The sequence below is a fragment of the Hipposideros armiger genome, unplaced genomic scaffold (assembly GCF_001890085.2).
Source record: "Hipposideros armiger isolate ML-2016 unplaced genomic scaffold, ASM189008v1 scaffold_40, whole genome shotgun sequence".
NCBI classification, from domain to species: domain Eukaryota; kingdom Metazoa; phylum Chordata; class Mammalia; order Chiroptera; family Hipposideridae; genus Hipposideros; species Hipposideros armiger.
This window is the reverse complement of record NW_017731390.1, coordinates 60,450-72,174: the sequence shown is the minus strand read 5'-3', so window position 1 is coordinate 72,174 and position 11,725 is coordinate 60,450.

The following is an 11,725-nucleotide window of genomic DNA, read 5'->3' as shown; positions in this document are numbered from 1 at the left end:
TTGAATGCTTTTGTCATCATGTAAAGAAGCCTGGATTAAGCACACTGGAGGATGAGAAGCCACTCAAAAGAGAAAGTAGGTATTCCAGTCAACAGTTGCATTCAACTGCCAGATATGTCAGTGGCTATCTGGGCCCATCTGACTCCCAGCTGACCCGCCACTTGGCCACAAAAACATGAGTGAACTCAGCGGACACACCACAGTGTGCAGAGGAGCCATCCCAGCTGAGCCTTGCCCAAATTGCCAACCCCCAGAATTATCTCTGGATCAAGAGGAGCTGCACTTAATTGACCACGTTGGGACTTGATACAGCTAACAAAATCATGGACTTTAAGCCCGGTACTGTGACTAAATAAGACCTTAGGAATCTTGGGAGGGGGTGTATTTCATGAACTTTGTGTGACTCATTGGGGCCAGAGGGAGGACTGTGGTAGTTTATTAGAATAATGGCCCCCAATGAATCGCACCTCTTTGTCTCTTCGCTTTGCAATGTGACTTTCTTGCCCCTCTCATCCAGAGATGGAGTTTTTCCCCTCCATTTTCTGAATCTGTGCTGGTCTTGTGACTTACTATCACCAATAGAATGCTGCAGAAGTGACATGTTGAGACTCCTGAAGACTGGACTTAAGAAGTCTTGCAGCTGCCACTGTCATCCTTATCTCATGCATCTGCTGTTATGCAAAAGGCCAGGTCTAATTACTGGAGGAAGAGAGGCCATGCAAAGGAGAGTCATGGCACACTGGCTGACAGCCCCAGGCAACTGCCAGATGTGTGAGTAAAGCCATCTGGACCAGCCAGGCGTCGGCCAACCTGGCGACTGACCACAAACAGAGGAGTGGGCCCAGCTGACACCACATGGAACAGAGACAAGCCTGTCCTACTGAGCCCTACCAACCTGCCAACCCACAGAACCGCGAGGGGGAAGCGCGACAATATCCATGTGTAGTTCTTAGTCTTACTGAGTTTCTATCTCCATGGCTTCTTGATGCCAAATCAGGGAAACAAAGATGGCACCAGCATGAAGGGTGGAGACTCTGCCTGGGCTACTGTCATGATTATGTTCTGATTTTGGTTCAAACTCAGTCTTTTCCTGTCCAATAGACCCATGAGGCTGGAACTAAAGGTCCCTTTGGACTTATTTACTATAGAGGGCTACTGGGCCTATCCCGTTTCACCCTGAGGTTAAACCAACCACCAACTTGAAAGACAGGTTACATAAAGCAAACTGGTATGGATAAAGAAAAACCCTGAGCAGGACTTAGAAGTTTGCATGGATTCGTAAATCTTGGCATCTCCTTGTGAAACTCAGAGTATGGATAAGTTAGCCATGGCACTGCGGCTGTCCTTTTGCCCTTTGCTTCCCACATGAAGAGTCATGGGAGAGATTTTATTCTTACTTGAGAAGAACATCTGAATTTTTCTTCTCACTTCAAGAAAGGGACATCCATCAGAAACAGGCAAAAGTGCACCAGTTTCCAAGTAGCAGTAGTAACTTCAACTTGAAATATTTTTGCTTTGGGAAAGTTTAAAGGAATGTTGCTTCAACACATTTTTTCTCTCTCCTTTTCTCTCCTCTGTGTCCATCATTAGATGTTTATATTGGAGCTTTAGGTAGAAGAGCACGTTTTAGGACAACTTATTTTACTTTTCTGTATATTTATCCTCTTTTTGTGTGTGGGTGAGGTATAAAACCCTGTGAGTGCTTAATTTCAGATTTCCTGCCCTTCCCACTCTGTTTTCTTCACTTGCCTCCCCTGAGGATAGAAAGTGCTAGAGAAAAATATTGATTGCTGATGAAAATAATGCTTTTATTTTTGTGTGAAAAGTCTTTGTTCCATAAGGCAGTCAGTTTGTTGTCAAGCTACTTTGGGAATAATCCAACTATTGATCAATTTATGTATATTGTGTAGCTGCTCTAACCATGGCTGAGTTCCCCAGACCTCAAAAAATACAAGCTCATGGGGCAACTGGTTAGCTCAGTTGGTTAGAGCACAGTGCTCATAACACCAAAGTTGCTGGTTCAATCCTCACATGGGCTGCAGAGATGCACCCTCCTCAACTAGATTAAGAACAACCACTTGACTTGGGGCTGATGGGTCTTGGAAAAACATACTGTTTCCCAATTAAAACAAACAAACAAACAAACAAGTTCACTATCCGCTAGTACTAAACTTAAATCAGAGGGAACTTTGCACTGGTAAAAGTCCTTTTGCAAAATGTGTGTGTTTTGGATGCTCCCACATGGCTCTTCTGTGTGGTCCGTCCCAATCAGGCTTACATTTAAAGGGACAGATTTCTACTCAGGGATTATAAGGTACAAAGAAGCTCACAGGAAATATAATTTTAGAGGCATGAGCCTTCCCATCCTTTATACAGAGCCAATATGGTGGTTAACTGGGAAATTTTTTGCTTATTAATACACTCAAATTCTGTTTCTTCCTCCTTTAATTTTATGAATAACAGACAAAAAGTATGCATCTGTTAGTATTTGTAGGTTCTTTTCTACCTCTAGGTAAACTTTTGTATTGTCTCTTTAACTTTTTTCCCTCCTTTCACCTCCATTCTTCCCCCAGCCAACTCCTGGACAACATTTAGTGGAGAGAAAAAATAACAATGGCAGAAGGAGAGGAGAGGATGGAAAGGGAGAGCACAGGGGTGTTGAGATCGGCAAGGCTTGTCACCCCAGCTGCTTGTTAGAACCTTCTCGGGAGATCTTGTTAGAGCCAGTGCTGCTGGGACACCTGATTTAGCTGGTTTGGCATTTTTAGAAAACTGTCTTGGTGATTCAACTGAACAGCCAGGGTTCAGAACCATTGAAGTTGAATTTTGATGAGTGAGAGGTTGGAGAGGAGGAAGGGCATAGGGTAGCTGTGGCTCGTGAGAAAACTGGAAATCAAGATGATTAGAAGAAAGTAGATTTTAAGAAGCGTTAAGAAGTAGTGCTGTGGTTTATAAATTGTATTTTTGACTTTTTTTTCCCCCCTCAAGAGATATATGTAAGAGTTACAATTTCTTTGGTTGCTGGTCCATTATTTCCTTGAAGACGACAGCACACATCATGGTACAAATTTTCCTCTTCTGGCTTCAATAGTGTTCTCTATGTATCTGTGAAGACCATGCCCTCTCTTATCCCTCCGCACCCCTATAAACCAACTCCCTGCTTCATCTCTCCACACTGTCCAAGAGACTATTTCCAAGAAGGATGTAACCAGACCTGATTATCCACCTCCCTGTAAACTGGTGTTTCTCAAGTTACAGACTCATGAAATCAATTTACTGGCTTGTGGCCAGCATATTGTGTTTTTAATGAAAAAGTATAGACAAGGGAATAAACAAAGTGCATGGCAGACAGCAAGGGCAGATTTGTTAAAGCCTTTGTTTTACTGTATGTATGTGAAGGTATGATTTCTTATATTTTTATGTTTCTTATGTGAGGTATTTCTTATTGTGAGTTTGTCAAAAAAGATTGAAAGCCACTACTGCAAGCGACCACAAGGCACACTGCCTCATACTTATTTGTGTTTATCCCAGTTACCACAAGACTCTCAAGCCTCTCAGGTGATGATCCTTTGCCACCTAGACTCTCATTACCATATGGGTCTGTCATCCCCCAGCCTGACCCAATATACCACCCTTCCTGACTCCTCAGACCCTTCCACTCTGCCTTTGGGAACTCATGGGTCTGCTGTTAGCAGAATTCACAGTGTTCTCAAGCTCCTTGGAACAGTCCTTCCTCTTGTTGCTCTAGCTGAAAACTGACTCTCCCCTGAGGCCACTGACCCCCCTGTAGCCTCTCATGTGGTGGCTATTTCTTCCTCTCACTTCCCACCTGCCAGGGGTCCTTTCTGCTCCTCATGACCACTTCCAGATCATTGTTCCTTCCTCATCCCTAAAGAAGCCAGCTCCTTCAGACCATACCACCCACCACCCTTCCTCACTGCAGCCATCTTCAGTCCCCAGGGTTCAACTCATTCATTGACGATAAAAGAACCTTGTTTTGCATCTTCCTTTCCATCTTAGTCTTCCCATCATTCTCTGTATTTTCAAATTCCACATGGCTTATTCATCTAACTGCCTGGCCTCCCAGTTCCTTGCCCACCTCCCCTTTCAATGATTTTTTTCCTTCACCTCACTAAGGTACAATCCCCGGTGGTCATACACTAGACGTGCACTGTCCAAAACAGTAGCTGCTAGCCACAGGTGGTTATTTTAATTTGAATTTAATCAAATAAAGTAGAAACAGTATTCCCTCAGTCCCACTAGCCACTTAATAGTCCAATCGCCATTTGTAGCTTGTGGCTCTCATGCTGATACAGAACAGCTCCATCTTTGCAGAAAAGCGATATAGGATAGTGTTGCATTACTCATGCAACAATGTTGCATGACGGTAATTCAGCTTCCAGACTACCATCTTACATACCTTGCAGCTCACTCCCTAGAGCTCCTGACTCTAATAATTCTTTGACTCTACCAGGACCTTCACTCCACTGACCTCAGCACTTTTCACTGTCCACTGTCCTTCTCATAGCCTCACTTTCCCGCTTACCCAACTTAAATTTCCTGGTCTGTCATTTCAACGCCTGGCATAAATCCTCAGCTTCCTCACTCCCATTTCCCTTTGTCCTACTCAAGCAGAACAACGCCATCCCAGGTTAAATCTCCCCTCTTATGCTGTCTACACCCAAGGAGCGGGCTGTAGCTTAAGAAAAGTTGTAACTGAGCTGACTGTCTTACTTGAAATCGATGCCCATGAATCTCAAGTGGGTTCTCAGTAAGCCCTACTATTTCACAAGTCAATTCACAAGTCCTGGGGTAACTAGAGATTTCAATCTCAGCCTTGGTGAGAGAGCCCCCTTTCCAGGTTTGTTCTAAGTTTGGGTACCGCCTCAGCCCGAGGGGTGGTAGCTACTTTTTACATCTTCTGTTTCTGTCTTCTTAGCGGTCTCTTTTAACTCGTTTACCAGTTAATAATTACTAACGTTAACTTTCCCTATCCTAATTACTGGTGGGATTTCTGTCTCCTGACTATATCTTTATTGACACAGCGGTATTAACACAGGTCAGATAATAGACAAATAGAAGAGAGTAGAGGGCCCCCAAATGGACTCATGTTATTTGTGGACATTTGATTTATGACCGAGTGGACCCTGCAGAGCAGTGGTGAGAAAAATGCCTTTTTCAATAAATGGAGCTGCTCTCCAACCACCTCTCTTACTGCCCTTCCCCGCTGCACTGCTTCAACCTCGATGGCCTCTTTGCTGCTTTTTGGACACAGCAACTATGCTCCTGCCTCAGAGCCCCTGTGTTACTCTTCTCTTGCTTGGGATGTTCTTCCCCTGGATATCTGCATGGCTCCGTTAGCGCTACGCTCAAATCTCAGCTCCTCAGGGGGATTTTCCCTCTGAAAAGTGGGGAATCTAAAATAACCCTTCCAGGTATTCTTTAGTCCCTTACTTCATTTTATATCTCTTCATAGTACTTTTTAGCCAACATTAAATATCTATGTTTCTTTTATTGGTTGTCCTTCTCTTAAAATGTAAGATCCATCAGGAAATACATTTAAAACAATTTTACTGCTGTATGCCCAGCATTTAGAATACTTTCCAATAAGTCTTTGTTGAATGAACAAACGAATGAATGAATGAGTGGATCTTACTGACCCTGGGGCATGTGGGAGCTGGCATTTATTGGGGTTACATGCACCTATTCTCTAAACTGCTGTTTTAGCCTCACTCTGGGGGAAGTTCTGCTGCTTACTAGCATCAGGCTCTTTCTCTAAGAACACCTATCTTAAAGATGGGTTGCCATTATACTGAAGATTTTAAAACTTGATGTTGAAAATGTAAGTTGGGTTATTTCAGTTCCATGCTTTCACCCACAAATGACTTACCATTGCATGTGGAATACAATCTAAACTACTTTTTTTCTGGCCTACTGGACCTGATGCCATCTGTTCCCTTTCTACTTTTCTGGCCTCTCCTCTTTGCATTCTACCTTTTGACCTTTCTCCTCCAGCCACACTTTGTTTCCTTCTGTTCTTTGACAAAGACCCTGGCCCATTCTTCGGAATCTTTAAACTTGTTTTTCTTCTGCTTAGAACAACTGTTCTCAGGTTTTCACTTGCTTAATCCTTTGTCATTCATTGCAAAGGTCACCTTGACATGGAGTCTTTCTTGATCTCCTCCTCATCTCCCTGTTTTATTTTCCACACAGTGCTTGTCACTCCCTATTATCTTATTTAATACATGCACCCCGATGTTCATTGTAGCACTATTTACGATAGCCAAGATATGAAACAACCCAAGTGCCCATCAATAGACAACTGGATAAAGAAGTGGTTCATATATACAATGGAATATTACTCTGCCATAAAAAAGAATGAAACTTCACCATTTCTAACAACATGGATGGAACTAGAAGGTATTATGTTAAGTGAAATAAGTCAGACTAATAAAGACAAATACCATATGATCTCAGTTATATGTGGAGTCTGGAGAACAAAATAAATGAACAAACAAAACAGAAACAGATTCATAGATACATAGAGCAAAATGATGGTTGCCAGAGGGAAGGGAGGCTAGGGATCTGGATGAAAAAGGGGAAGGGATTAAGAAGTACAAATTGGTAGTTACGAAGTAAAGGACAGCACAGAGAATATGTTGCAACAGCTATGTATGGTGCCAGGTGGGTACTAGACTAATTGTGGGGATCGTTGCATAAATTATATAAATGTTTAACCACTATGCTCTACACTGGAAACTAATATAAAATAATATTGAATGTCAACTGTAACTGAAAAAATACAAAATTAAAAATTATTTATTTGATTCATTGTTTACTCTGTTTCCCTTCATATTTGTGTGAAGATGGATGGACAGATGGAAGGATGGATGGATGGATGGGGCCATATCTGACCAGGGTCTTAAAGGCTGCATAAGGCTTAGCTTTGTCAACAGAGTGGAGGTCGAGGTGAAGAATTTGCTTTCTGAACAGAAGAAGTAATACGTGTGAATCCCTTAAGACATGGGGCTCTTGAAAACAATGAGTGGTGTGGTGACACCAGAGTGTAGGACAGGCCTGGAAACAAGGCTGAAAAGGTCAGCAGAGGCTCAGTTATGAAGAGCCTTTTGTACTTTGCTAAATAGTTTGGAATGAGTCCCCTAGGTGATGGGGCATCATTGAAGAATGGAAGAGGAGCGATATGATCTGGCTCCATTTTGGAAAGCTTGTTTCCTTGCCTATGGTCTCTAACTCGTAGGACCTGAATAGCTATTGTTGGCCAGATATGTAGGGAATGGTGTTTGGGAAAACACCACGTCTCATTCTTGGTGGGCCAGGATTCTCACCGTGTTTACCCAATGCCTGTGTATGGAAGATGATACGTCAAGGACAGATAATGTCAGAGCCCAAATGGGATTCTGTGGGCGGAGCGCCCTACAACTCAGTCTTGAAAAGTGTGGTTTTTCTTTTATTGCTCTTAAGATTAGAAGGAAGCTTGCTATTGCCTCAAATGTCAAGGCATTCTGTAGGTGAATTTTCTACTGGAGGTGAATCGATGCCAATTTGAATTCATCCAATAAACTCTGAAAAACAAAATTAAATTATTGGCCCTCTTTCCCCTAGCAGCTAAAGTGAGCTGAATACTTTGCCTTGTGTTCAGACACCTGGAGGGAAAAATGGACAGCTTCTGGGGTGAAAGAAGTGAGCAGAGAAAAGGGATGAAATCTTGAGATATGGTGGCTTGGTCTGTGATTTCATGGATTCTGGTCAGGATTCGAACACTGAGCACAACAGTGCTGGGGCAGAGCTCTTAAAACGAGTGTAACTCACAATTTTAAACCTCTTGTCAGTTGGGAAAACGTTGTCTGAACACATAGCCTAAGGTGCCTTGCACCCTGTTTTTCAATTACTAGGCCCTAGAAAGTGTGATGAAAAACTCTTTAAAAAGTTATAAATTGAGAATGTTTAAAAATTATTTTAAATTTATTTTTGATTCCACAAGTCATTTTAGACTAAAAATTTGAAGCTACCGAGTAGCACCATTGTAAGACCCTTCCCCCAGTCTGGCAAAATCTGTCAATTTTGTGGCACAAGCTGTGTGTGATGGGAGTTGTCACAGCTTTTGTGTGCTTTAGAGTCAGACAAACCTGGCTTATGATCCCAGCTCCCAAATGTAAGTGTTCTTGGGCAAGTCACTTCCTCTCTCTAAGCTTTAGTTTACCATCATTAAAATGGGGTCAACACTACTTATCTCATAGGGTTGTTATAATGATTGAATCAGAGTTATTATAATGTGCTCAGTATGTAACAAGCACTCAATCAAAGGCAGTCACGGTGATCATTGTTGGTGTTTTTGAAAGTCAGGTTTGCCTGCGCCATTCCTCTTTTGACTCTGGTCATTTCCTTACTGCTGACCCTGAAAATGTCACCTCTTCATTCTCACCTCTGATAAATGCTTGTACTTCTGACACCAACTTTCTTGATCAGAGCGCTCAACTTTTTGCCTCGGTCTCCTGCTACTTTAATTTCCGTTCATCTTTCTATTCTGACATTAGTGCTTGCAGGTGTCCTGGTAATGACCCTCTCTGCTTCCATCATTTCCCACCCACCTCCTGCTCTGGCAGGTCCTGAGACCTCCTTCCATGGAAATTGCCTGTGGTAGGCAGAATGATACCTCCCCACCCCTCCCCTACGACGTTCATGTTCTGATTTCCAGAATCTGTGACTATGTTATATTATGTGGCAAGGGGGAATTAAGGTTGCAAATAATCCGCTAACCTTGGATGGGGAGGTTACCTTGGATTATGTGGGTGATCACAGTGTAATCACAGTGTCCATATAAGGGAAGAAGGGAGGCAGGAGAACCAGGTCAGAGTGATGTATGTGAGAGAGACTCGAACGGCCATTGTTGGCTTTGAAGATGGAAGGGGCTGTGAGCAAGGAATAAGAGCAACTTTTAGAAGCCAGAAAAGGCAAAAGGACAGATTCTCCCCTAGAGCCTCCAGGGGAAAAAAAAAATCATGATTTTAGCCTGATAAGATGGTTTTCAGACTTCTGACCTCCAAAACAGCAAGATAGTAAATCTGTGTTCTTTTAAGCCACTAAATTGGTGGTAATTTGTTGTAGCAGCAATAGGAAATGAATACTCTGTCTTTTCAGTCAGGCTTGTGATTTCTGGTGGATTGGCCCAGGCTTAAAGATGGGAAGACAAGGTAACATGGATTTCAAAATAACCATTTCCAAAAAAGACGTGGTACACAGGCAGTTTATTACAAATAGTATCAATGAAATGATCACCCCATCTATGCACTCCCATTTTGAAGGGAGAAAACTTTTGCTTTTCATTATTGTCCATTAAATACCATATTTTAGTATTTAGTATTAAGTACCCTACCATAATCCTCCGTTTTTTCCCTGCTGACATTTGTTTTTATTTTAACCTCCAGTATTACGTTTTCATCTGACAAAAAATTTTATTTTATTTTATTTTATTTTATTTATTTATTATTTATTTTTTTTAAAGATTTTTATTGGGTAATTGGGGGGATGGGAACAGTGATGGGGAATTGGGGGAAGGGGAACAGACAAGTTGCTGTCGTTTTGTTCTTCAATCTAGTTGTGGAGGACGCTGCTTCGCTGGCCCAAGTTGTCACCATCATTGCGCTCTTCCCTGGCGAGGCAGATCAGTCGCCGGCTTCTGGACGGCCGCTCACTGTGGCTGCTGGCCGCTCACGCTGGCTGCTGGCTACATATGGTAGCCCATGGCAACCCACTGCCACAGGGGCTGCAGCCTACGCCATCGCCAGCAACTCATAGCAGCCCAGCTCCAGGTTGAGCTGTTGTTCAGCCTCTTAGCTGTAGAGGGCAGTGTCACTGGCCCTCATATGTGGGATCCGAACTGGGGCCCTCTGGCATCCCAAGCGAGTTCTTAACCATCGCGCCACTCGGCCGGCCCAAAAAATTTTAAAATAATTTAAAGAAACCTCTTAAGTTATAGAAGCATAGAATATTAATGGGGGGAGGGGGCATTACAGCTTTTTATCTCCTTTAATAATGGGCACCTTCTATTAACTGGAATGTGATGCGATCAGATATTACATCAAACAGATGAAAGCAGATTGTCTAGGTAGAGATGGATTGCTGATGGGGAGAGAACGAGATCCTCAATATTCAGCCTCATTCTCTGTGGCCTCCAAAGCATCTCATCGGAGGCCCAGAGGAAACATTGTTTTAGATCTGAACTTTCCATTCGACAGATGGGAAACTGGCCCAGAGAGGGAGCATAGTCACCTCAAGGGCACATGGCCAGTTAACACCCACATGGAGACGTAAGCCTGGGCCTCTGGACTTAGCTGTCAGGCTGTGCTCCTTTCATACTATTATACTGCATTGGCTTCAAACCAAATTTTTGTTTTGTTTGATTTTTTTTTTCCTCACAGATAAGGGGAGAGACATAGGTATTCTCTGGTGGATGGGTGGAAGAATATTTTTCATCTAGGAAGTTCAGGCTCAAACATCTATCAGCTGCTAAAATGATTTCCTCATTCTGCTGCAATCACAGGTGAGGATGCTGAGACTCAGAAAGGTTAGTTGACATACCTTCTATCCATTTTCAGCTCCGATCTCAATCAGCAAATGTGTCTTCCAATTCAAGGCAGTGAAAACTCTCTTCCTTTGTCACAGTGTGGGGGCTGTCAAAAAAGAGTCAGAGGAATTTGAATATTTCTCATTGATAGGAACACAGCCAACATTTTGTGCTTGTTGGATTACATTAGAAGAAAGGATTGCTTTCTATAGAAATCAATTAAAACTGGCTAAATCCTGAGAGGTTTCTTTTCTTTCTTTCTTTTTATTTTTTTTAAGACACATTTATTCAGTGTCATGATCAGACTATTACATGTAGCAATCAACAGCATGGGTGCAAAAAAAAACAACAACAACAATCTACATTAAAATCCTTTGTTGGAATGCTTTACACTTTCCACAGAACTGAAACTAAAACTGTATACAATTAGTCACAAATACAGCCTTCGAATTTTTTGCCCATACACATGAGTATTGTCTCAAACATGTCTTCTTTTTTTTAAGCTAATGCTTTGTTATTTTGTTTATTTGAATTCCTTTGTCATTTCTGGCCTTCCATTCCCTTTTATCTTTTTTTAAAATTAGTTTCAGGTGTACAGAACAGTGTAATAGTTAGACATTTACACCCCTCACAAAGTGATAACCCATTATCCCCCAATCTACTACCCCTTTGACATTGTATATAGCTGTTACATTATGTTAAGTGAAATAAGTCAGATGGAGAAAGACAAATACCATATGATCTCACTTATATGTAGAATCTAAAGAACTGAGTAAATGAACAAACTAAACAGAAATAGCCTCAAAGATATAGAGGAAAAACTGATGGGTGCTTGTTGGGAGGGGGGTGGGGATGAGGGAGAAGGTGAGGGGATTAGACAGCACAAATTGGTAACCACAAGATTGCCACAAAGATACGAAAGACAGTTTGGGGAATATAATCAATAATGTTGTCAAGATTTTGTTGGGTATCTGATGCAATCGAATTGTAACAGCTACATGCGATGTCAAACATGTCTTCTTTGTAGCAGCTAGGCCCTGCCACCACTGTGCTTGGCTGAGTTCACAAATGTGTTGTAACCTGTAGCTTCCCTGTCACTTCTCTGGCTCTGCTCTCCTGCTAAGCTTTGTTTCCTGGCAG